Source organism: Moschus berezovskii, chromosome 5 (assembly GCF_049115385.1).
Source record: "Moschus berezovskii isolate FMDL1 chromosome 5, NW_MosBer_1.0, whole genome shotgun sequence".
NCBI classification, from domain to species: Eukaryota; Metazoa; Chordata; class Mammalia; order Artiodactyla; family Moschidae; genus Moschus; species Moschus berezovskii.
The window spans coordinates 32,143,467-32,171,090 of NC_142464.1; positions in this window are offsets into that span (position 1 = coordinate 32,143,467).

Sequence of the window (27,624 nt, forward strand, 5' to 3'; positions counted from 1 at the left end):
GAAGGGCTTCCCTCATGGCTCAGTTGGTAAAGAACCCACTTGCCAATGTAGGAGACGCAGGTTCAATCCCTGATTCAGGAAAATCCCACATGCTGCAGAATAACTAAGCTCATGCCCCGCAACTACCGAAGCCCTAGCATCCTACAGCCTTTGCTGCACAAGAGAAGCCACCTCCGCGAGAAGCCAGTGCAGCACAACCAGAGTAGCCCCACTCGCTACCACTAGAGAAAGCCCACGCAGCCACGAAGACCCTGCACAGCCGTAAATAAATTAATTAAATTATTAAAAAAAAGAATCTGCCTGCAATGCAGGAGACCACGGTTCCATCCCTGGGCTGAAAAGATCCCCTGGAGAAGGGCATGACAACCCACTTCAGTATTCTTTCCTGGAAAATTCCATGGACAGAGGAGCGTGAAAGGCTACATACAGTCCATGAGTCGTAAAGAGCCAGACACACCTGAGTGACTAATCCACCATCAGCAAGGAGAGGTCAGCCTGGGCCTGACATTACTCTAGCTTTCCCCCCGGGCCTTCCCTCTGGCCTGTACTCATCCCCGTTGTCTGAGATCTTGACTTACCCTGCCTGCTGGGGAGGGATTGCTGTGTGTCTAGAGGTGGCCTGGGGAGACTAAGCTCTGATAACACACAGGAATGAGCGCTACATCCACATTTTAAATTCTTTCAGCTACAGTTCGTTCAGAGAGAAGCACAGTGTCCACTCGGAACAGAGGCCAGTCCTGGCCAGGGAGGTGCTGAATGTGAGCGTTGCAGAGATGGTGGACAGTCGGGCAGAGTTGCTGTTCCATTCCTACTGCTCTCTGTCCAGGGTTTGAGTATCTATTCTGATCCCATTTTAGCAAATTCTGGTTTTCCTTTCCCTAACCTTTTTTTTTTCCTTTTAATTTTTAGGAAAGTAGCAGCATTCACTATGATGACTGTCTTCCCCTTTTCACTCTTCCTTCCCCTCTCCTTTTCTCATCTTGCTGTCCCATCCGCTGCTCTTGCCTTTGATGTCATACTTTTTTTGGTCACGTATCCCGTGTTCTCCAGGACCCCTCTCATCCCTACCATCCCCATGCTCCACTGAGTTGGCATTAAGCATTGTAGGGAGACCAGTTCCCACATCATCACTAGATGGTTTCAACCAAATCCTAAACAGTCATAAAATCTTTGTAATTTTTTATATAATATATATTTGGGCATCCCTGGTAGCTCAGTGGTAAAGAATCAGCCTGCCAATGCAGGAGACATGGGCTCACTCCCTGGGTTGGGAAGATCTCCTGGAGAAGAAAATGACAACCCACTTCTTGCCTGGGAAATCCCATGGACAAGGGGGGCTGACGGGCTACAGTCCATGGGGTCACAAAAGAGTTAGATACAATTTAGGAACTAAATAATAGCAACAACATGCATATATATTTATTAAAGAAACTGTAACCTTTGCTTTCAAACACCTCCCAAACAGGCACAAAGAATAATTTTTAAAAGCACATAGCTCACTTCATATTGATTTCATTATTCTCTTTTCAGTGATGCTGGTTCATAGAACTGAATTCTTTCCACACTATATTGGACATAGAAATGGGCATAAACAGTCTTGAGCTGTTTTGACAATTTTGGAACATCTTATTCTTTGACGGAAAATTATTTTCTTTATCACCCTTCGTCGGGATGACTATCACATTTTAATCATCAATATTCTCATTAAGAGGATTCAGAGAGAGTTATTTTGTCCAGATTTGAATTTATTTACTATAAAAATAGGTTTTTAACATTTGGGACTACTCTAGGAAGTTTTTTAAAAGAAACAACTCCATGTGGTTGAAGAAATTTTTAAATCTTTTCCTAATCTATTTTCTATTTTCTCTACAGAAAGCTCAAATGTCACAATGCTGCCTTGCACCTGGTTACCTAGCAATGGCAACTCTACCCATGCTCTTCAGAGGGCAAGGGGAATCGTCCTTTGGTTCCTTTGGTTGATTAACTGTTACATAAGCATGATCTCTTCTTTTCCATCATTTATGTTGGTGGGAAATAAATAACACGTTCTGGAAAAGGAGACAATATATGGAATTACCATGGACTGAGGTTACCGTAGCTTGGGCTTGAGGGACCCTAACTCTATTTCTTACTGGCTGTTCTTCCCACTCATGAAAAAGAAGAAAGTATCATTTCATATAAAATTGGAAGAGAGGAGCAGTAGAGGAAGAAAGAACTAACCACTGTTGTTCGGCTGCAGGCCAGCTTTCCAAAAGGAAGGCTTCTCACTGTCTTTCTATCCCTGTGGCAAGCTCAGAGCTGCCATATTGCTTTTAAAACTATGTCAGTTGGAGTTTTATTTCAAGCCACCATCTCTGTGTTCTCTGCACAATTGTGTGATCACTTAATGCAATATCAAAGGTCATGTGAATTAACTGGGACCCTTTCATTTTCTTCTCTTGTCTAGATAAGCAGTACTAGATTCTTTGTTGGATAAAGCTGTCTGTAAGTGGCTATATCTCAGGCTTCCCTGCTGGCTCAGCACCACTTCAATGCATGAGGCATAGGAGACGTGGGTTCAATCCCTGGGTCAGGAAGATTCCTCTGGAAGAAGGCATGACAACCTCATACAGTAGCCTTGCCTGGAGAATCTCCATGGACATAGGAGCCTGGCAGGCTATAGTCCATGGGATCACAAAGAGTCAGACACATACACACACATGTGGCCATAACTCACCAACATCAAGGTATAAAATTCACTCTATCCCTTTCCTTTCTCAGGAGAGCAGGAAACTGGAAACAAATAAAAGGAGCTTTCTCTTGAAAGGGAAAGGGAGAATATAAACACATTGGATTTTACTTTCCTAGTGCACACCTAGAGAAAACATGGTTTCCTGGGTAACTTAAAATTCTGAAAAAATAACACCGGCAGACCCATGGTGTGGGCTCCAAGTTGCTTAGGAAATATTACATAGAGATAAATTTTAGTGGTTGAGAATTACAAAACAGACAAGTGAAGATGTCAGCGAGACATGTGGTGGGGGTGACACTGCATGACTTTCGAGGGGAGGTCATCAGAAGTGTTGCAGCTTCAGCCTGATCTCTTCGAACACCCATTCTCCAGACACTCCTTCCAGAGTGTGCCCTTGTGGAACCCAGCAGTAACACTGGGACAAACCTGAGTCAGGAAGCCCAAATGCTTCCTGACTGTGCTCTGTTTACAGCCCCAGGAGACCCAGCTCAAGTTATCTCAGTCCCAGTTCCAAACAGTACTGAAGAACCTCCAGATGACCCCAGCCTCCATCCAGCTGTCAGTCCCAGGGATCCGTGTCTTGCTAACTGAGTCCCAGACACTGAAGAGCAGAGATAAATCCTCCCCTATACTCCCTGTTTGAATTTCAGATCTAAGGAACACACACACATGATAAGATGGCTGATGTTTTAAGCCACCGAGTTTGGGGTAGTGTGCTACCCACTGATCAATAACTGAAACACTTGTTTACCCTCTTGGTCACCGCCCAGAATGTGATCTCTGTCTTCATATGCATGTGAGCTATATGTATATGATGGTTAATTTCATGTGTCAGCATGACTGGGCAACAAGTTGTTCAGATATTTGGTCAAATATTATTCTGAGTATTTTAGTGAGTGAATTTTTAGTGAGATTAACATTTAAATTGGTGGATTTTGAGTAAAATAAAATGCTTTTCAGAATTTGGCAGGGCTCATCTCATCAGTTGAAGTTCTGCACAGAACAAAAGTAAGACAATTCTCCAGCAGACTGCCCTCAGACTTCATGCATAACATCATTATCCCTGATTCCACAGCAGACAATCTTCAAACTCAAACTGGAACGTCAATTTTCCTGAGTCTCCAGCCTACCAGCTCATCCTACAGACTTCTGATTTCCAGCATCCAATATCAGGTGAGCCAACTCCTTAAAATAAATCTCTTTATATATATGGATAGGTAGATAGATAAATAGATACAGATATAGACAGATACATAGATATATACATACATATGCTATTGACCCTGTTTCTCCGGAGAATCCTAATACAGTGTCCATAGGCTGTAAAACCATGGTTCTCAACAGGGGCAATATTGCCATCCAGTTTGGCAGAATCTAAAGACAGTTTGGTTTCACAACTTGGGGAGCTACTGGCATCTAGTGAGCATCAGTGCATGAGACCCCCTCCCCCAACACACACACACACCACACAACAAAGTGTTGTCTTACCAAAACACCAAAAGGGTCCATCTGGTCTACCGCAAGCTCATTTTTTTCTCACACCAAGAGTATCCTATAAACAATGATACCACAGATCCACTGAAGGTAGTTATGCAAAGTCACTTACCTAACAAGAGAGCTGAAATGCCCCCAAAAGCCAGCCCTTCTCACCTGCTTCTGTCCACTTTACTAACTGCCTCCAAGGAGCCAGATTGGCTTAGCCAAAAGTAGTGTTCTGGGGAGCAGGTGGAGTCCTGTGCTACACAGAGCAGCCTTAAGGAGGACGAGGGCTAAAGGGCTTTGGCAAAACCCTTGGCACCAAGAGTAGAGCAGGAGACTTGGTTTTGTACATGTTAGCCTACGTTTCTGAAAAGTGGGAAGTAACTGTGGAGGATGTGAGGGATAGAGGCTAAGGCCCCGCCTCTTCTAGGAAGAGCCTGAGTGAGTGATTAGACGTGAGCAGACGTCAGGGAGCACTAACCCGGGACACTACAGTCACTCGTCCTTCGTGTCTACCATGTGTTCTGTGCCCAAGCCCATTCCTGGTGTTTCATCAGCTCTGCATGGTCACAGGAAGCCAACGTTCAATGTCAGTGAGGTCTGGTATAAAGGAACATTTTTATGCACTGCTCTGGGTATGAAAAATGGCCATTTAGCAGTTTATTTTTAATTTCCAAGCTCAGCTGGTAAAGAATCTGCCTGCAACACAGGAGACCCTGGTTCGATTCCTGGGTCGGGAAGATCCCCTGGAGAAGGCAGAGGTCACCCAGTCCAGTATTCTTGGGCTTCCCTGGTGGCTCAGACGATAAAGAATCCACCTGCAATGCGGGAGACCTGGGTTCAACCACTGGGTTGGGAAGATTCCCTGGAGGAGAGCATGGCAACCCACTCCGATATTCTTGCCTGGAGAATCCCAAGGACGGAGGAGCCTGGCGGGCTACAGTCTGTGTGTGCATGCTTAGTCGCTCAGCTATGCCAGACTCTCTGTGACCTCAGGGACTGTAGCCCACCAGGCTCCTCTGTCCATGGGATTCTCCAGGCAAGAAAACTGGAGTGGGCTGCCATTTCCTTCTTCAGGGGATCTTCCCAACTCAGGGATCGAACCCAGGGCTCCTGTGTCTCCTGAATTACATGTGGATTCCTTTTTGTTGTTATTGTTAGTGACTGAACTGAGCTGAATATCTATTTATTTGACTGTGTCGGGTGTTAGCTGTGGCTCGCAGTATCTTCATCGGGTCATGCAGGATCTCTCGCTGTGGCACATGGCCGCTCTAGTTGTGGCGCGCAGACTCAGTAGTTGCGGCGAGAGGGCTTAGCTGCTCTGCAGCATGTGGGATCTTAGTTCCCCAACCAGGGATCCAACAGGCATCGTCTGCATTACAAGGTGGGTTCTCAACCCCTGGGTCCACCAGTGAAGTCCTTGCAGCCAGATTCATTAACCACTGAGCCATTGGGGAAGCCATCGGGGAAGTTTTGTAAAAATTTCTTAATGATCTTTGACCTAGTATTTCCATTTCTAGGAATTTCAACCCAAATAATGGTTGAAAATTTGGTTCAACCCAAAATGGACAAATACAATAATAATACAGTGGCTCAGAGATTAAAGCGTCTGCCTCCAAGGCGGGAGACCCGGGTTCGATCCCTGGGTCGGGAAGATCCCCTGGAGAAGGAAACGGTAACCCACTCCAGTATTCTTGCCTGGAGAATCCCATGGACGGAGAAGCCTGGTAGGCTTACAGTCCACGGGGTCGCAAAGAGTCGGACACGACTGAGCGACGGAACGGAACGGAATGTTCATGACTGACAGGCTGGAAAGAGCCTAAATGCCTATTATTGAGAGAATAGTTAAGAAATGTATCGCCCAGCCATAGAGTGAATTTTTATATACTCTTTAAAAATACAGTTTTCCAGGGAGTCTTTAGAATAGATATACAAATAATACTAATCATTTAAAGAAAAACTTGATAGAAGGAAATGTAGGAAATTTTCCAAAAGGTAGGCTGGAAACAGCTATGAATATGTGAAATTATATACAATTTCTTAAATCCTTCTTAATATTATTTGTATATCTTCTAAGATATAAAATACCACTTTAATAATTAGGAGATAGGAAGTTGAGAACCCATTTTAAAAAAATTAGAAGGAAGTGTGCTCTTAGTCGGACTTCCCTGGTGGCTCAGGGGTGAAGAATCCTCCTGCCAAGCAGGAGGCAGAGGTTCCACCGCTGGGTCAGGAAGATTCACTGGAGAAGGAAGTATCAACCCACGCCAGTATTCTTTCCTGAAGAATTCCATGGACAGAGGCACCTAGTGGGCTACACTCCATGGGGTCGCAAGTAGTCAGATGACTTAGTGACTGAGCAGGCACGCATGCCCTCTTCAGTTCAGTTCAGTCACTCAGTCGTGTCTGACTCTCTGCGACCCCAAGAACTGCAATACGCCAGGCTTCCCTGTCCATCACCAATTCCTGAAGCTTGCTCAAACTTCTGTCCATCTAGTCAGTGAAGCCATCCAACTATCTCATCCTCTGTCGTCCCCTTCTCCTCCTGCCTTCAATCTTTCCCAGCACTAGGGTCTTTTCCAGGGAGTCAATTCTAATTGCATCAGGTAGCCAAAGTACTGGAGTTTCAGCTTCAGCATCAGTCCTTCAATGAATATTCAGGACTGATTTCCTTTGGGATTGACTGGTTGGATCTCGTCAGCACCACAGTTCAAAAGCATCAATTCTTTGGTGCTCAGCTTTCTTTATGGTCCAACTCTCACATCCATACATGATTACTGGAGAAACCATAGCCTTGACTAGACAAACCTTGTGGGCAAAGTAATGTTTCTGCTTTTTAACATGCTGTCTAGGTTGGTCACAGCTTTTCTTCCAAGGAGCAAGCGTCTTTTAATTTCATGGCTGCAGTCACTGTCTGCAGTGATTTTGAAGCCCTCAAAATAAAGTCTCTCACTCGGGTTTATCACTGTTCCTCAATTCTTATCCTTGGGGTTAGATCGCTCTCACGCTCTCCTTTACTCTGACTTTGTAGCTACTGATAAAACGATTCTTAATGTTTGGAGGAAATTGCTTTTAAGATTCCTTTGAACTTTGAGATTTTCTGACTTTCCCACAGTCCCACAGAGTTGCTGAAGCTCTCCTGCCCACGCACAGTACATATCATGCTTTGCATTGAAGTCGGGGACCATTGCATTGAACCAAACACTGCTTATCACAGGGATCAACATACCTTCAGATAGAGCGGTGTCTGTAATAATCTGAAGAAACACATGTCCGTGTGGTTTAAGAATAGTGCTTTGTTTTGCGTGTCTCCTGATTTCCTAGAACTGCAGTGCAATCTTTTTCACAAGTGATACAGGCAGATTAAATGATATTAAGCTTTCTTCTGCAATGCCTTTACTTCAGCACTCACTGTACCTTATTAAAGTCTCAAAAATAAGCAAATATCTGCATTTGAGGGTTAATGTGATGGTGCTATTTGCTTGTGAAGGGTGGTGCCATCTGTACAGAAAGGTCATGCTTAATTTTCTTTCCATTCATTGCTGAATAGTGAAAGCACGACTGAAATGAAACCTTGAACATACCAGCTTTTGTTTTTCAGTTGCAAAATTAGCTGCTAACTCAACAAAATGAATCCATGTCAGGTTACACACCTTCAACTCTTGTGGGCTTTATTTTAATCCTTTTTGTCTTCTTGGTCTGAGTTTACCTGAAAAGATTGCTATATGAACCAATAGGTTTAAAAAGTAAAGAGGAAAAAATGTTGAACTACCTGGCCAGCTGAGATATTTCTGAAATATTCTTGTTTCCCTGGAGGTTCCAGGATAGAACTAGGTTATGAAAATGGGTCAGCCTTGAAATCACCCATAATAAGATGGGGGTGGAGCATGCAGAGGGAATGAAGCAGGTCAGCTAAAATTTCAAAACGTTTGGTCCCACTTCAGGAGGAAATGAATCAACATGAGAGGTCTTAGAAACTTCATGGAGAGCATCTTAGGAGAGAGTCGATTTCAACTCCCCTGTTTAACAGGCTGAGCAAGTGGGTTGGCACATCATAAAGTTCTTGCCTGAGGTCCAGCAGTTGGACCTGAGCAGTCTTGCCTCAGTCCAGCCTGAGGTCAGTGGTGGAGCTGAGTGGATCTGACTTAGTTCATAGTTCTCTCCTTACCCATTCCAGGGACACAAAAGTCAGCAAACTTCAGGGCTTTTTTAAAGTCACAAAGTGCCTTCTGGGCTACAATTAAATTCATAGGGATTTATATTTTATCCGTTCCGTTCCGTTCCGTCGCTCAGTCGTGTCCGATTCTTTGCGACCCCCTGGACTGTAGCCTACCAGGCTTCTCTGTCCATGGGATTCTCCAGGCAAGAAGACTGGAGTGGGTTATCGTTTCCTTCTCCAGGGGATCTTCCCGACCCAGGGATCGAACCCGGGTCTCCCGCATTGGAGGCAGATGCTTTAACCTCTGAGCCACCTTTATAAATGTATATATTATACACACATATATATATGATATATATTGTTTGTCCATTTGGAGCCTGTATGAAATAAGATAAACTCCCTAAGAGTGAAAATCAAGGTTTACATGTCCTTACATAACTCCCTTTAAAACGATATCAATAAAGACGTATTGCTTAAAATAGACCTTAAAATAGAAGCTGAAAGAGTTGACATGGTATAAAGTTTAACTTTACTGTAGTCTTCTGATGCTTTTAGCTTGCAGATCAGCCCTTCAGTCGGGGAGCTTTCAGCACCCAACTCCTCGCCGTCTGCTTGACAGGACGCCTGTGATGAGGATATTCTGCCACTAGGTGGCAGTCATACTGCACTGGTTAAGGAAAGGAAAGCGAGTCGCTTAGTCGTGTCCGACACTTTGCGACCCCATGGACTGCAGCCTACCAGGCTCCTCGGTCCATGGAATTTTCCAGGCGAGAGTACTGGAATGGGTTGCCATTTCCTTTTCCAGGTGATCTTCCCGATCCAGGGGTCAAACCCGGGTCTCCCTCATTGCGGGCAGATGCTTTACCATCTGAGCCACCAGGGAAGCTCCAGTTAAGGGGCTCTGCTACTTTATCCAGAGCGGAGATTAGCTCCATTGCTTTCCTTCATCTATAAAAGCAGGTATAAAGAAAGAAAGTAGAAAAAGCAAGTATAGGTCTTTATTAAAGAAGCCGAATTTAAGGACTACTACCCAACACCTCATTTGTAGAAGATTATTAAAAACCGTTAAATGATTCAAGTATCGTTCACTGTGTGTCTCATCAAGCTTTAATTCTAATTCGTAATTCTGCCCTCCTTTCCTTTAAAGATTTCTGACCTTTACCAAAAGGATTTGAATGAGTAGAAAGTGATTTGAATCTAAAATTTCAGTTTTTATCTCAAAATGATTTTTGTCCCTGCGATTACAAAATATTTTAAGAACTTACTTCCCCCCTCATTTAGAAAATATAAATCTTCAAAACATTTCATTTTTCATTTAAAATAAAGCATGTAGGTGACAAATTGCTAAAGCAGAAATCTTTTTTTTTTTTTTTTACTACATGTTAACTGTTAAAACTACTAGAGCAGAATCCTTTCACTGAATGAAATTTTATTTGTAAATATAAATCTTCAAAACATTTCCTTTCTTCACTGAGTGAAATCTCATTTCATTTCCAGTCACCATCAGTAACTGAGAACAGTGACAACACCTTTAAGATTCTTAGTCTCACAATGAGAGCAATTTGAGAGAAGTCCCCCCCACCGCCCCCCACCACAACCGCCCACCGCCTTGACAGAACATGGTTTGGCCACAGCAACAGTGTTTTTTTATTTATTTATTTTTTTATTTTACAATATTATATTGGTTGGTTTTGCCATACATTGACATGAATTCGCCCCAGATGTACATGAGTTCCCCCTCCTGAACCCCCCTCTCACCTCCCTCCTTCCTTTATCCTCCCTCTGGGTCATCCCCGCACACCAGCCCCTAGTATCCTGCAACATGCATTGACCCTGAACTGCTGATTTGTTTCACATATGACAACATACATGTTTCAATGTCATTCCCTCAAATCATCCCACCCTCACCCTCTCCCACAAAGTCCCAAAGACTGTTCGATACAACTGTGTCTCTTTTGCTGTCTTGTATACAGGCTTATATTTCCATCTTTCTAAATTCCATATATATGTGTTAGTATACTGTATTGGTGCATTTCTTTCTGTCTTACTTCACTCTGTATAATAGGCTCCAGTTTCATCCACCTCATTAGAACTGATTCAAATGCATTCTTTTTAATGGCTGAGTAATACTCCATTGTGTTTATGTACCAAAGCTTTCTTATCCATTCGTCTGCAGATGGACATCTAGGTTGCTTCCATGTCCTGGCTATTATAGACAGTGCTGCAATGAACATTGGAGTACATGTGTCTCTTTCAATTCTGGTTTCCTCGGTGTGTATGCCCAGAAGTGCGATTGCTGGATCATATAGCAGTTCTATTTCCAGTTTTTTGAGGAATCTCCACACTGTTCTCCATAGTGGCTGTACTAGTTTGCATTCCCACCAACAGTGTAAGAGGGTTCCCTTCTCTCCACACCCTCTCCAGCATTTATTGCATGTAGACTTTTGGATAGCAGCCATTCTGACTGGTGTGAAATGGTATCTCATCGTGGTTTTGATTTGCATTTCTCTGATTATGAGGGATGTTGAGCATTTTTTCATGTGTTTGTTAGCCATCTTTATGTCTTCTTTGGAGAAATGTCTGTTTAGTTCTTTGGCCCATTTTTTGATTGGGTCAGCAACAGTTCTGAATTGGATTGTGTGTCACTGCTCCATCGGCCCATAAGTTAATCATATAAATATGGAGTTTTTGGTGTTTTAAAAATTATAATGATAACAAAGAGAAGTTTGCTTTAAAATGTTTGTGTTTTGTGTTATTTTGGTTTTTTGGCTTTTTTGGTCTATATTAAGGGGACTATTATGAAGATGAATTTTTTCTAGAAGGTTAAGTGGAGAGAGGAAGCAGGAGGAAGGGCGGAATTATGAGGAACTAGAAGAGAGCTTTAGGGGAAAAAAATGAAAGAATCAGGGAAACTAAAGAAGAGGGCCCTGGCTAAGCTGATGAAATAAAGTTTAGTCGTTCAGTCGCGTCCAACTCTTTGTGACCCTGTGGACGGTACCTGCCAGGCTCCTCTGTCCATGGGATTCTCCAGGCAAGAATACCGGAATGGGTTGCTGTTCCCTTCTCTAGGGGATCTTCCCCCATCCCGGGATTGAACCTGTGTCTCCTGCATTAGCAGACCAATTCTCTACCACTGAGCCACCAGGGAAGCCCCAAACAATAAAATACCAGAAGCAAAAGGGAGGAACCTGGAGGGGATTTAAGGAGCCAAAGACCATGTAGAAGGAAAACTGAATGGCTCCTTCCAGAAGACCCTCGAGGGTGGAGAGCTTGGTGCTCGCACACTGGATAACCAAGATCAAGCGCTAGAGCTGGGCTTCTCCCACGGTGTCCACAGCCTCAGAACCCCCACTACACCCAGGGCCCAGAACCTGCATCCTCGACTGTCACCCCCGGTGATTCATGTGCCCTCCAAATGTCGAGGACACTTGGAGATGATGCACAAGCCTGCAGACCAAGAGTGATATGGCAAGAGATTTGGGGACTTCTGGGTAAAGGATGCATGCCATAAGCCTGAGCCAAAGAAGCTGGCCATGGTGTGACCTAATCTCCTGTTCGTGTTTACATGGGTCAACACTCTGCACCAAGGAAGGCTCAGTCTTTCCCTGGAGACATCTGTTTGTACTGGCTGGCAGTGAGCTGGGGATGAGGAGAAAGGAGAACCTCCAGAAACAGAAAAGGCCAGTCCTGTTTTCTTGGAGGCAGCTAACATGAACCCGAGGTCTCTTGTGCCCAGGTCTCTTGGCCGTAGCGCAGCTGAATTCTGCAGGTGCCTCCCCATGGAGATCTTCCCTGTGTGCTCCAAGCCTTCCTGTGGGTCAGGGGTTCGTCACTGATAATTCTGGGGCCCAAAATCACTTCGGATGCTGATTGCAGCCAGGAAATTAAAAGACGCTTACTCCTTGGAAGGAAAGTTATGACCAGCCTAGATAGCATATTAAAAAGCAGAGACATTACTTTGCCAACCAAGGTCCATCTAGTCAAGGCTATGGTTTTTCCCGTGGTCATGTATGGATGGGAGAGTTGGACTGTGAAGAAAGCTGAGCATCGAAGAATTGATGCTTTTGAACTGTGGTGCTGGAGAAGACTCTTGAGAGTCCCTTGGACTGCAAGGAGATCCAACCAGTCCATTCTAAAGGAGATCAATCCTGGGTGTTCATTGGAAGGACTGATGCTAAAGCTGAAACTGCAATACTTTGGCCACCTCATGCGACAAGTTGACTCACTGGAAAAGACTCTGATGCTAGGAGGGATTGGGGGTAGGAGGAGACGGGGACGGCAGAGAATGAGATGGCTGGATGGCATCATCGACTTGATGGACATGAGTTTGAGTGAACTCCGGGAGTTGGTGATGGACAGGGAGGCCTGGCGTGCTGTGATTCATGGGGTCGCTAAGAGTCGGACACAACTGAGCGACTGAACTGAACTGAACTGAAAGACCCATGAAAAGGAATTTGAACTTTATGCGGACTTAGGGTTCAGACACACACGTGCCTGACAGGGGCAGAAGTTGAATTTCAGGGGGTAAGAAAGGGGGTCCTCAAGGGTAGATGCAGGCAGGTAGCAGTGGTGTTTCCTGGCCTCAGCTCAACCTAATCTCTCTCACTCTCCTGCCCCTTTGTGTCCTGGAAGGAAGGGCCCAGGGATACTCAGTGTAACTGTTTCCTAGGTGATCCAAGTCTGCTTGGGGGACACTCATTCCTTTAATTAAAAAAGTAATTGTTCCAGGCTTTCCCACCCCATCGTTGTTGTTCAGTTGCCAGGTCATGTCCAGCTCTTTGCGATCCTATGGACTGCAGCATGCCAGGCTTCCCTGTCCATCACCATCTCCCGGAGTTTGCCCAAGTTCACGTCCATTGATGCCATCCAACCATCTCATCCTCTGTCGTCCCCTTCTCATCCTGCCTTCAATCTTTCTTCCCGGCATCAGGGTCTTTTCCAATGAGTTGGCTCTTCCCATCAGGTAGCCAAAGTGTTGGAGCTTCAGCTTCAGCATCAGTCCTTCCAATGAATATTCAGTTGATTTCTTTCAGGATTGACTGCCGGGAGCCAGCGAGGGAAATCCTACCCGTGGCAAAGGTCAATTGGGGAAGAGGCCTGATGGGCAAAGGCTAATCAGGACTCACTTACCCGAACATCTACCCCAAAGAAAACCGGAGTCTGACTGCCTTACTATCTTACACCTCTTACCAAGTCTTCTAATACTTACGGGGGCTTTCCCCCAACCACCTTTCTCTGAAAACATTAATTCAGAGCTGTAGTTAAAAAGTTCTCCTAGGCTTAATAGGAGTGTTCCAATCCAAGCCCCTCTGATAGCTTTCTAACTTGCCTGACAAATTCGTCCGGGCTCTTACAACTACGAATGTGACTGTTTACAGCCTCCCAGCCATGCAAGGACAGAAAGCCTAATATTCTAAAGTACAGGAATTTGTTGAAGAAGTTAAAATCATTAGAATAGTACTAAAAAAGATTTCATTGTTGAATCAATGCTTGCTGCAAAGTTTCCATATTTTCTATCTATTGTATCCTTGGAGATATATTAATCACATATAGAGAAAATAAGTAGTATCCTTTGATTTAACCACATCAGATCTTAAGTTAATAAATTCTTTTCTTGTAGCTCACTACACCCTTGCCTTATAGGAATGTAACCTTGTCATGTGTCTTTGGAGAATAGCACCTGACTTTAGGAAAATCACCTTGAAAGAAGGGGTCACACAGAGTCGGACACGACTGAAGTGACTTAGCAGCAGCAGCAGCAGCCTTTGTTAGGAGAGAGGGCCATAAACTGTTAGCAGGCCTCCTGGCCAGAAGATGATGTAAACCACCCAAAACTTTTGTATATGACAAGACATACAAAAATAAGCCCTGATCCTGATAAGGGTCAAGACTGCTGACCCCGCGTGATTTTGGCGTGACTCTATACCTTCCTTCTTCTATTTTTTATGTGCACAACTTAGGGTATAAAAGCAGCACTGGAAAATAAAGTTTTGGGCCTTGCTCACTGAAGCTTGGTCTCCCTGTGTCGTTCTTTCTCTTTTTCCGTCCTTTTCTCTCTTCTCCTTTTTCTGGTTGAGATCCTTGGAGCGCTGGGCCCTCTGCGTTTACATATCTGCCTGGGCTTCTAAGACCCACTCGAGGGGGAGCCCTGGTGGGGTGCCTCCAGTGATTCGATAGGGCGCCTGTGGCCTACGTAAACAGAGCAAACCCCGTGCTGGGGTTTTATTGGTTTCCTGCGTAAGCCAAGGAATCATCAGCCTTTCTCTCGCGCTCTCTCTCTCTCTCGCTGACGCCAACGCAGTTCATCCCGAGGATTCCCTGGGCCATACTGAGGCAGGTCCCCGATAATTGACTGGTTTGATCTCCTTGTAGTCCAAGGCACTCTTAAGAGTCTTCTCCAGCACCACAGTTTGAAAGCATCCGTTTTTCAGTGCTCCCATCCCCTATTCAGTGTAAAATCCAGTGATAGCCCCAAGATTTCCATGAATTTGGAGCGCTGACACTTTCATAGTTACTGTTCTCTTCCGTTTTTGGCTTCCACTGAAATGTTCATCTCTTCTGCCTTCTCAGGCCAGTGACACCTCCTCTCAACACCACTCCCACCCCCCCGCCCCCGACCTCTGGCTATACCCACCCCTCCACCCCCGACCTCTGTCTATACCCACTCCCCACCACCCCCGACCTCTGTCTATACATGGTCCTTCAAAACTCAGCTCTCCTGACAAAGAGCTGGAGACAGAAGACTTTACCAAAGATTTGCTTGGAGAAATGGAGGGAGGCTCATACTATGGCCTGGCTCAGGAAAACACCTTCATGCCGAACTCTAGTCTATGCTGAATGTCTTCTTCAGCACCACTCCAGAGCATCACCTGGGGCTGAGCTGAGCCACATTCTCCACCATCTTGCCTGAGGCTCCTTTCTTCTCCCACCCTTCTCAGTCCCTGGCCTCCTCTCCAGAAAAGAGGTGGCCACTTGGAGGAAGATGTTGTTAATCTGAAAAAGAGGTGAGCATCTGAGACCACAAAGCAGATGGTAAGCCTCTCCGGGAGACAGTCGAAGAGAGTGCAGCCGCTCTGGGCGCAGAGGTCCAGAACACGTCTGCTTTCTCTGAGGGTGGCTGGAGACGTGTCTGCAGCAGCGCTAAAGCTTCAGGGACTGGACACAAAGGCTGCCCGGGAGCCAAGCGGCAGCTGGAGCGGCAGGCAGAGTGGCTGTGAGGGAACCCCTTTCCTTTCCAGGACCCTAAAGACAGAGCCAAGAATGAGCAGTGACTGGGACCCCGACCCTGGCGGGTGGCGGATGTGGCTCCAGCAGGCGCAGGGACAAACTGGGAAGGAGTTTTGCCTAGGACGGCCAAGCTGACGGGCCATGGAGACATTCAGGTAAATCTGCCAGGGGATACAGTGAGGTCCACTTTCTTGCGTCCCCTTATCCCCTTTCAATATCCAGAAACAGTTGGTTGTCTTTCCAACTTGCAAGCCTAGAATAATTAGATCTACAATAAGGTGTGAGTCAGTGCTTCTTAAACTTTAATATGCAGATTTGTTATCTGTGAATCTTGTTAAAACACAGATTGTAATTCCGAAACATCAATATTTCATTTTTCATCAGCCTCCCATGTGATGCTGATGTTGCCGGTACACAGCCAGAGTTTATGAAGTGAAGATAAGAGCAATCTGGTGCTCTCCTTGCCTCCCCACAAGCCCCTACATTTGCAAACAATCACTGAAACTATACACTCAGGGAAATAGACAAGTCTTATCCCAAAGGGCTGGGTGTTCTCGGTGGATTGTAAAGCAGAGGTGGTGGGAGTTGAGCAGCGGGAGTAACTGTCCTGAGACTCCTCCATGGACGTCCTTGATGAGAAAATCTGTTTTAACTTCTGGCCCAGGAAAAACACATTCATAAATTCCCTTCTCCAAAACTTGTCCTTCTAAGGGGGCTTGTAAGATCGTGCTGTCTCTAATGACAGTCCCCTGATCAATCAGGCCAGGCTCTGACTTTAAAGTGCAAAGCACACACTGTTACTTTAGCAGGGGTGTTTAGATTCTACACTTGACCTTTTAATTATGGAATGAGAGCCTTGGGCCATTTTCAGAGAACAACGTAGGGGAATTATTTCAGGGGACTCTTTGGTGCCCCTAAATCAGCTGGGAGAGGCAGCCAACTTTCCCTGAATCAATGGTCCTGCCATCTCCTTCCTTGCACAGGTCTCCTTCCAAGCACCCAGGAAAACACAACAATGTATCCTAGTAAACTTTTGCCCCCAGGGTTATTGGTTGGGGCGCTAGCTGTGGCAGCTGTGTCCAGCCCCAAAGTGACATGTCTGTTTAATCCCTGCAGTGTGTCTGGCCATCCGTCCAGCTCTTCTATAGCCCTGTGCAGAGCAACTCCCCAGAGAGTTAGAATTAGAATTTTTGAAAGCACATCAACAAAATTCAATCCAAAGATGTCTACCCACCCCACCCACCTAGCTTCAGAAAAGCTCAGAGTCAAAGCTTTTTTTAAAAAAAGAATTTCTAGGAGGAAAACACAAAGGAGTCAGCTTGGATGGAAATAACAGTCAAACAGAAAAGGGGCCAACTCGTGGCCAAAAAAGGCTATTTGTTTATTGTGGATTATGTTTAAAAGCAGGAGTGTGGGAGGCGAGAGTGGCTTTGATGAACTGGGAGACTCGTCTTGTAGGTTGTGTCTCTGGAGAAATCCTTCAGCAAAAAATGGTCCCACTGAGTCCAGTGTTGATCGACTAAGAGTTCACAGAAAACTGGGGAGTTGGTAGGTTGGGGAAGCTGAGAACATAGCTCTGCTTTAGGGAAAGGGGAAGACACATGTGAAAATATGCAGGGCCTCCGGTGGCAAACATACCACAAGGAGCCGGTTTGGTACAGCTGGGCCCTGGCCCTCTTACCTTCCAGCAAGGAAGGAAATTCATGTAAGTTGGGAGTCAAAAAATAAAAGAAGACATTTGAAATACCAATGCAGAAGAGTGACTCTTTCCTGTGTTTCTGGTAGTCATAAAGTAAGTAATTCTCTGGGTGTTACCCCATGGAACTACTGCCATGGTAAAACTAAGTCTGTCCCCAATACTCTACTGCCAGTACCAGACCAGGTTTTACTAAAGGGTTTTCGTTGCACTAAAAGCAACTTGACCTAAATTGTTCAAAGTGATTATTTAGATGCTGAGGCAAGGACTCCTGAAGGCAGACTGATGGTATGACGAGCCAGACCCTTTAGAAATCACCCTGCTGATCTCACGGCCTCTGTTTGAAGGCTGGTATTATTATTTCTGAGGTAGGAATAAATAATCCGAGGCTTGCATGTGGAAACGGGAGTGCGCATGAAACCCTGGTTCCAACTCTGGGTCTCTCTGGCTTCAAAGCCCTTCTTTGTCCCTACCCTGTTCCATCACCCCACTGTACCCACGAAGGTTGGAGCTCCCCAGGGAGTGGAGAAGGCACCTTGCTGGCCCAGCGGTGGACTCACTTGGCCATGCTGACACCCCAGGATGCACACAGACAACTCCACGGGTGAGACGGACTAACCCTCAGAGCCCTGGCAGCAGCGAGGAATAACAGGTTGACAGAAAGAGTAAAGGACATAGCTGTCTGTTAAGACATTTTTAAAAAAGAAGCAGGAAAAAATTCAGCTTTCAACATCACTCCCCAGCAGCTCATGGCGTGTACCTCCTCCAGTTTCCCAAGAATAACCCACCTCTTCCTCCTCCTCACTACTACCTCTTTTCATGCTGACTTTTCTAATGATAATACAATCAACCCTTGGAGTTAGACTCATTGAAGGTTTATTTTTAGGAGAGCTTTAAAAGAACTATGCAGCCCACCTGTGGCAATTAAGGATCCTAGAATGCTCCTATGAGTCTGGCAGCCCGAGCACTGGCTGTCCTCCAGTTCAGGTCACTATATTTAGCCTGACTCAAAGTTCTCCCCTGCCATGGAGCCCGAGGCTACATTTTCACTTCCAGAGTTTGCCTTTGGGGTGACCTATTTCTTTGGGGGCCCTCCTGTCCTCTGAACCTGGCTCTGCCACTGTTCTGTGAGGGATTTTCAGACTGCAAGTCATTCAATCCTGGGGACTCAGCCTGGCCATCTATAGAGTGATTCATGGACCCCTGCCATGAAAAATAGTGAATTCCTGGCAAGTGATTCTGGAAGCCTGGAGTATTACATGTCAGGAGCGTCTTCCAACAGGGAAGATGGGAAATAACATGTGCAGATGCTAAGTTTCCACCGAGCGTAGGACCTGGTGGGGCTGGCAGATTTAGACAAGGTTCCACAAGGTTGCACAGGAGAGGCCACAGCTGGGAATGTGCCAGGAGGAGGCCTGGGGCAGAGAGGACTGGATCTGAGAGGGTATCCAAGGCTCTGAGCACCGGCCTGCATCTTCCATTCCTAATATCACACTGCCCCTGCACCATGGGAATTTGCATCATGGCTATCTATAACCACCCAAATTCATTAGTGACAAGATGGCATTGTTACAAAGAATGTTATCATCTGTTTTCCCTTGCTAGGGAAGTTCATTTCTTAAGAATGTTTGGTTTTAGGATCAAATAAGGGGTAAGGAAATGGCAACCTATTCCAGTGTTCTTGCCTGGAGAATCACAGGGACTGGGGAGCCTGGTGGGCTTCGTCTATGGGGTCACACAGAGTTGGACACGACTGAAGTGACTTAGCAGTAGCAAGGGGTAAAACTCACTCTTGTTTAAAAACATCTTCTTAATTATATATTTATGTCTCTTTCTTTTGTAAGAGAAACAGTCACAAAGAAAAAACCCTGTGTCAGCTTTGTGGAAACTACCTAAAAATCAAAAAGAGGCATAGTGAATTTCCTAAGCACATTTTCCTTTTCAGATGACATTTTCATCTTCCTCAAACTGTAAGGTAATGATACAGGACAAGAATCAAGAATTCTTTTGGGGCAAAAATAGTTTCCCATATGACTAATTTATACAATTTTTCTTCTGTAAGTTGAGGCAAACCTCAAACATACACACACATGCATATACACACACACTTACAATTACTTTGAAATCCAAGGCTATGAATACTCCTTTGCGGGCAACAACAATCATAAATGTCAATTGCATCAACACACTGCTAAATTATAACTATGAATGAACTTATCAAAATGCTCACATCTGGGTACCAAATTTCCTTTATGTTTTTGCTTTTGTCATTCAGGAATGTGTTTTCCAAACCATGTTTTACAAAAGCATTTTGAAAGAAATGAAAGCAACTGTAATTACTGAAGTTAAGATAATTATCTAGATGTTGAGCAAGATAATTTCAAGGTATTAATTCTAGTAATCTGAATCTTTCCAAAGTTTTCAACCAATAAAAACTTTAATAATTTCTCTGGAAGTACTGGAGCACATTAGCATTACTCTCAGAGGAATCTGAAACTCTCCTGCATGAATTCTATCAAACTGCTTTACTTCTGGCTGCTCCTAAATAAGTTCTTTGGTCAAAGGGTAGCTTCTCCTTCTGTTCCTGAGGCAAAGCCTGCAGGCTACTCAGAACACAGGTGTGTTCCTGGGGGACTACCTCTTTGGAGCTCCCCAAGAACAGAGTTCCCCTCCTCAGGATCTTTGGGAAAGAGTAAGTTCTAGGATTTGATTCAGGAAAGGCATAATCCATGATAACTGGCCAAAGACAATTGCTTGTGTAGATATGGGTTTTAGTAGATGGAATTAAAATAAATGAACCTCATCCTGTGCCTTCAGGCCAAAGGCCTGGTCTCCCCTCTTCAAAGACAAACAATTATGACCTTTGCAGCTCTGTTAACAAGATTTCCCATAATGTTTGCTTCTACACTCTGCTGAAGTTTTCCAGAAGAGATTTGATCTCAGAATATTTTCTTTCTTCTTGTTTTTAGTTTGGGAGATTCACCAGAAATGAAACTTACGTTTATAAATATAAACATATTTATAAATATATTTCTTATACAGTTAACTTTCCAAATAAATAAATGAATGGAAAAACAAAACATCACTCTAAATGTTCTGAAAATTTCTGAAATAGCAGCCATCACCTCTATCAGGTCCTTTACTATGCCATTTTGAAACTGAACTCTCCAGGCAATTTGATCTCTGGTTCCTCTGCCTTTTCTAAACCCAGCTTGTACAGCTGGAAGTTCTTGGTTCCTGTATTGTTGAAACCCAGCGTGGAGAATTTTGAGCATGTGAAAAAGAGTCCAATTGTTTGATGGCATTGCCCTTCTTTGGAACTGGAATGAAAACTGACCTTTTCCAGTCCTGTGGCTACTGCTGAGATTTCCAAATTTGCCGGCATATTGAGTGCCTGGCGTGCTGCAGTCCACGGGTTCGCAAAGGGTCGGACACGACTGAGCAACTGAACAACGACAACAGCTCTACGAAATGCTGTGAGAGAATAAGTGAGCATTTCTAATCAGCGCTGGATGGCCACGACCCTGATGGCCACCTGGCAGCTGAAGACCGAGTGTGTCCTTCAATGTCTTCTTTCACGACCTGGTTCTTGAGATTTTCCTCCTCCTCATTTACAACTATTTTATTCTCCTGGTTCCTGGATTTGAAGTCAGATCCTTGGCCAACCCTCATCTACTCGTCACTAGTTGTGGTCTGGGAAACTCTCGAAGGTCTGTAAGTTTAAGTTTCTTGTGAATAGGTTGTGGTCGCAACTATTAGAGATGCTCACGAAAAGTGTGGGGGAGGATGGCATTCAGACATCAACTCCAGGTAGATTCAGAGCCATGTTCTCGTCCTCTCTGGACCTTGGCCCACATTGTGAACCAGCCTCTTTTTTAGGCCTTCTCACTCTCTCTGGACCAGGTTAGGCCTCCATCATCTCACTCTAGGAATAAGGTGATTGCTGGTCTTAACTGGCCTTTTTTTTATCTCCAGTCCATCATTACTGCTCCCCTGTAGCATATGTAGGGTAGGGAAAACTTAGTTCTTTGCTCCCATCTTAGGTCTGTTGAATGGGGCTCTTAAATTAGACTGACGAATAGTGGGAGGGTGGGGAGCTTTTCTCACATCTGCTCTCTCTCAATTACCTTCAGTTCAAAACAATACATATGCCAAAGTGACCTATTTTGGGGTAGCCTATGCGTCTATCTTTCATACACTAATATTTACACATCAGCTTGCTATATTCTCCTGCTCAAAACTTTCAGTAACTCTTTATTATTTGTATATATATAAAGCTATATCCTTAGCCTGGCATCCAACTTCCCCATCATCTAGTTTCAGCCCACTTTTAAAAACATATTTTACATTATAGCCCTTCTAACCACACTGGGTTACTGATTCTTTTCAAATATACCATGTGTTTGCATATGCCTGTACCTTAGTCTACATACTTCTGTTATGGTAGAATGTTTCTCTTTCCAATCAGAATATTGTCTGTTTTGGCAAATACAAGTCAAAAGATACTTATGAGATGACAGTCCAGAAAATTTCCCTGAAAATTAATCATGCCATTCCCTGTCTCCTCTTGGCATATTCTCTGCCAGAAGTTGAATGGAAGTTGAATGCCAGGCTAAGGAGATAGAATTTTTTTAAATATACAAACAGCAAAGATTAACGCAAAGTTTTGAGACTTATTCTCCCCATAGAGCTACCAAAGATTTTACACTGTGTGAAGATATAAGTTGCCTCATTCACCTTTTTGCACTCTGTTTTTCTCTCAAACATTTGGCAGGGAGCCTTGCACAGAGTAAATGCTCAGTAAACATGTTTGGACAAACTGAAAAAGTAATAATGCAGAAGTAAGTTATACCTTTGCCTGACTTTGAGTTACACGGGAGCTCAGAGAGACCCAGCAATTTTCCAGAAGTCACTGAACCCAGGACAGATAGTCTGGAGTCACTTTCTCCAGGCCCTACACTCAACGGTGTCATAGTATTATAACTCTGTGTTCCTTTGGGGACAGAACATCAGGGTTAAATGTAGCCATAGACTGTGACAGTTCATTAAGTACAGGTGTCCTCAGAAGCCATCTGTAGAGAAGATGATCTTGGGCCTGCCGCATGCTCTCTAATCCCTGGGGTTGCAGAGGAGGGCTGTGCCATTTTAAATCAGTTTGGCTAGCAGAAGCTTTGTTTAGACACCTGCTCCTCCTCAGTAACCAAAGGTAACTGATATCTGTGTGCTTGTGCGTGCCCAGACAGGCTTCCAGTTCCAAAGAGTCAACCAAAATTATCCTTCTTGGGGGATCTATTTGAATCTGACATTTGCTCATTTATCTTCTTCAAAATCTAATGGAAAAGTCAAGAGACTACTCATAGCTATTCTAGGGAAAGACATCAAGTGTCTTCTCTCACTTGACACACATGGGCTTAAGTCTTCGTGTGTTTTCAGAAACTCATGGGGCAGGCACCCAGACATCTTGGAGGAAGGGAGGAAAGGACTGGAGGCTGGAGATTTTTCTTCTCCATTGAGATTTCCAGGAAAGATGTCCATGCTTTGCCTGTGCTGTTTCACTTGACTATAATGCCCTCCTGAAACCATTTACCTCAGACTGACACTTGAAACCACTTGAAGGACTCAAATCCAATTAAAACCCAGTTTGGGACTTGAACCCACAAGGCCAGGACTTAAACTTGGTCAAAACTGTGCTTGGGATTTGAACCCACACGGCCGGGACTCAAACCCAGCCAACCCATGCTCTTCCAACTGAGATCACAGACCTGGTTTCAGGACCTAATGAAGCTCTTGTTCTTAACGTCTCATCGCAGAAAGAAATCAGAGAGAGATAGTGATAGATAAGAAGTGGATTTGCTCAGAGAGAAATACACTTCACAGACAAGTGTGAGCCATTACAGAGAGCTGCGTGTGGCCTCGAAATGTGGTGTGGTTAGCTTTTACAGGCTGGATAATTTCAAAAGGCTAATGAGTGGGAGGAATATTCCAACCATTTTGGGGAAGAGGTGGAGATTTCCAGGAATTGGTCTACCGTGTACTTTTTGGTCTTTGATGGTTGGCCTTGGAACTGTCATGGCGCCTCCAGCTGTGTCATTTAGCTTGCTAAAGTGTTACAATAAGTATACACTGAGGACGAAGAACTAGTCGAAGTGGACTTACCTGCCACCATGGACCCATCTGATTCCAGTCAGTTTATGTTGTGTTCTCAGGCTATGTCATTCTTTTCAAAGGTTGTGCCCTGCCCCTTCCCTCCTGGTTCCCTCTTGCCTGCCTCATCAACCCTCAGTTCAGTTCAGTTCAGTCGCTCAGTCGTGTCCGACTCTCCGCGACCCCATGAATCACAGCACGCCAGGCCTCCCTGTCCATCACCAATTCCTGGAGTTCACTCAGACTCATGTCCATCGAGTCGGTGATGCCATCCAGCCATCTCATTCTCTGTCGTCCCCTTCTCCTCCTGCCCTGAATCCTTCCCAGCATCAGAGTCTTTTCCAGTGAGTCAACTCTTCGCATGAGGTAGCCAAAGTATTAGAGTTTCAGCTTTAGCATCAGTCCTAGCAATCCTAAATTCAACCTGAAATGCTGCCTGTTTCCCCGAGGCCTATCCTGATTATGCAGACCACGCTTCTGTCTTTTCTCTGAACTGCTCTTACACTTCTCAATGCAAACACCCAATTTGCATTTTTGGCCTCTCACTGTTTTAAAGATGTTAGCTCATTTGATTTTTCCTGCCAGAAGGCAAGCATTTTTAAGACTGAGATTATGCATCTCTTCTGCCTCCACCATGGTCTCACTTGGCAAATACTTGTCAGAAGCCACTGAAATCAAGTGAAATTAAGTCAAACTTCAGTGGCTGGAACAGTCGCTTGATAACTCTGATTCCTAAAAATCCTTTAGAAACCAAAAAGAAAACTGGATTGTTGCTTAAAAACATATTTACTTAAAGACCAAAAATATTTCAACAATGACTTTTATACCAATGACAGCTTAAATAATTTGCGGGCAGTTCCCTACCCAACGTGAGTAACAGTCATAGACTCTCAATGCGAGAGACTTCAGGGAAGATACAGATTTTAATCTTGTGAGTCACATGATGGAGAGAAAAGTAGCCATCAGAGAAGTCCTTCAAAAAGGGCAGAATGAGGACTTCCCTGGTGGTGCAGTAGATAGCAATTCACCTGCCAATTCAGGGGACACAGGTTTGATCCCTGGTCTGGGAAGATTCCGCATGCTGTGGAGCAGCTAATCCTGCGCCACAAACTAATGAGCTTAGGTTCCAGAGCCCACGAGCCACAACTGGTGAACCCATGTGCTGCTACTACTGAGCTCTGTGTGCCTAGAGCCCGTCCTCCACAAGAAGAGAAGACTGCTCACCGCAACAAACAGAAGCCCCTGCTCACCACAACTAGAGAAAGCCTGTGCAAGCAAGGAAGACCCGTGCAACCAAAAATAAAGAAAGGTTTTTTTTGTTTTTCTTTAAGGGCAGGATGAGCTCAGGGGCTTCTAGGATATATTGAAGATGTTGAATGCTTAAAATCATTCTGAAAATTTTCCAGGCCCTTTTTTTTTTTTTTTAATACAACCTTTCTAACTCTCAAGTTTAGAATATGGTTCAACCTTCAGAGATTAAGAAATCTCTTACTATTTATCCTTAGCAGCTTATTAAAGTATAATGACTTTAGTATTGTTTGGAATTTCTTTTCATGTAGAAAGCATGACTCTATGGATTTACTAGGGAAGTAGACAGTGTACATCGGCCAAAGCAAGGCAGTGAGAACTTTGATTACTAGTTCCATTGAGATAAAACCAAGGAATATGGTTGTAGCAATTCAAAATTCTGTGAAGAAAGAACAGATGTGCAGGAGAATAGAACTTTATGGCCAGAACAAACATTGTGAATGGGGAACTCTCGAACAGCAAGGAAACTAGATTTGCTTTAGATTTATTAGATTTATCTTATCAAGGAAAAGGGATAATAAAAAGAGCCATTGACAGTTATGAAGGAAAAAAAATTCTCATCCTCTTTCAGAATTGATCAGGATTTTTTGGGGGGCGGAGGATAATTGCTTTGCATTATTGTGTTAGTTTCTGCTGTGTAACAACGTGAATCAGCAGTAAGTATACTTATATCCCCCGCTTCTTGGGCCTCCCTCCCACCCCCTAACCCCTTATTTGAAGTTTTACATGGTATTAAACTGTGGTTAAATATAGTGTGAAAAGTTAATAGCACCAGTAAAACTATCAGATGAAGTTTTACATTACAATGTGCTGTAAACTGTGGAAAGGGAAGAATGAAGTCAATCGTATCACTGAAGATTTATTTAAGAAGAAAGAAACATTCTAATTTATATTAAAATTTTCTGCATTCATGAATTCAGTTATTCATTCAAAAACTAATTATTGAGTACCAATTATGTATTAGGAACTATAAATAAAGGAGTGACTAAAGTACTCAAAATTCCTTGCCTTCAGTAGAACTTATTCTAGCAGGGTGACAGACAATATTAAAATTAAAATCTATGTTGGAGAGTAACATGGGCGGCAGAGCATGAGAATGCAGCCAAGTAGGATGTGAGGAGTTGTAAATTTAAATCAAATGGCCAGGAAGGGCCTCACTGGAAAGGCTGGACCTGAGCCGGGTGAAGAGCTGGGAAGAGCGCTCGAGGCAGACGGCCCAGCGGTACAGGGGAGGCCAGAGAGGGGCTGAGTGGAGGCTGCAGGACAGGGTGTTGGGAAGACGGGAGGGAGTGTGCATCACTCTGGCGGTGGGGAGTTTCAATAGAGAAGAGATGTGATTTGACTTCTTGGCACCCAGGGCAGGCGGCCCCAAAATACACCACAATGGCATGTTGATTATTTTGACTTAGAGTTATTTAAGAAACGGCCAGTGCAAGAGGGACACTCTGACCCTCCTCCATATCCTTGAGAACCAGAGACAAATCTCTCCAGGGAAAGTTGCCCTCCCCCATACCCAGAGGCAGGAGGATACCATTATCACCAGAAAGGGAATTCTGGCTGAGAAACCTGTATAAACAAGCTTTGCATGCATGCGTGCTTGGCTCAGGCGTGTCTGACTCTTTGGAACCGTATGGGTTGGTCCATGGGGATTCTCCAGGCAAGAATACTAGAGTGGGTTGCCATTTCCTTCTCCACGGCATATATATGTTAATATACGATATCTGTTTTTCTCTTTCTGACTTACTTCACTATGACAGACTCTAGATATATCCACATCTCTACAAAGGACCCATTCTCATTCTTTCTTATGGCTGAGCAATACTCCATTGTATTTGTATGGCAGAGGGAGCTCATCTCGGTGCCGTGACCACCTAGAGGAGTGGGATGATGGAAGTGGGAGGGAGGTCAGAGAGGGAGGGGACATAGGTGCACACGTAGCTGATTCACTTCATTGCACAGCAGAGACTAACAACACTGTAAAGCAAGTGTACTATAAAAAATTATATGGAAATAAGGAAAATAAATTCCATGAAATTATGGGAAAAGAAGGAGGAAAGTAAAGTGAACCAGAGGGAACATGAGAGCATTTAGAAATTTTACGGGAGGCTCAAGAGGAAAGAAGTGAATTAATTGCCATCACTGTAAATTAGGAAATATGGTTTAAAAAGTATAACTTTCTGTCTCACCTTAAAAAATCTGAAGATCTGGAGCCTAAGGTGGGTTCCCAGAGAGACCCCATCACTCAATGACGCAGCGCTTCTAAACCTGTACTCTGCACAGACCAGCCTCAAGCTCGTACTGTGCATGCGCCCCTAGAACAACGCGGTCTAGGACCCATGGCCACTTCCATGCATCATAGTTTGCACCGTTGTGTTTCTGACACATGGCATGTCTCACTCCCTTTTGTTCATCTGCTTGGTCCTCTAGACATTTGAATTTACCCTAATTTTGAGAAATTCATATAAAGAAAGATTAAAGAACATAATAATAGATTCTCCAACAGAAATGGGAGCTAAGATGTGGCAAAGAGGAAAGGAAATAGTCTTTAAAGTCAGAAAAACCAGGTTTGCTGTATGATCTTAGGGAATTTATTTAACCTTGTCTATAAATAAATGGACATAAGTGATACCACCTGGTTTGGTTGCTCCAAAGATTAAATAAAATAATGTATGGAAACAGAGTGATGGATCAAAGCAAGCCATCAGTAATTACAGGAGAAGTAACTATCTATTTCTGCTTCATTGACTATGCCAAAGCCTTTGACTGTGTCGATCACAATAAACTGTGGAAAATTCTGAAAGAGATGGGAATACCAGACCACCTGACCTGCCTCTTGAGAAGCCTGTATGCAGGTCAGGAAGCAACAATCAGAACTGTACA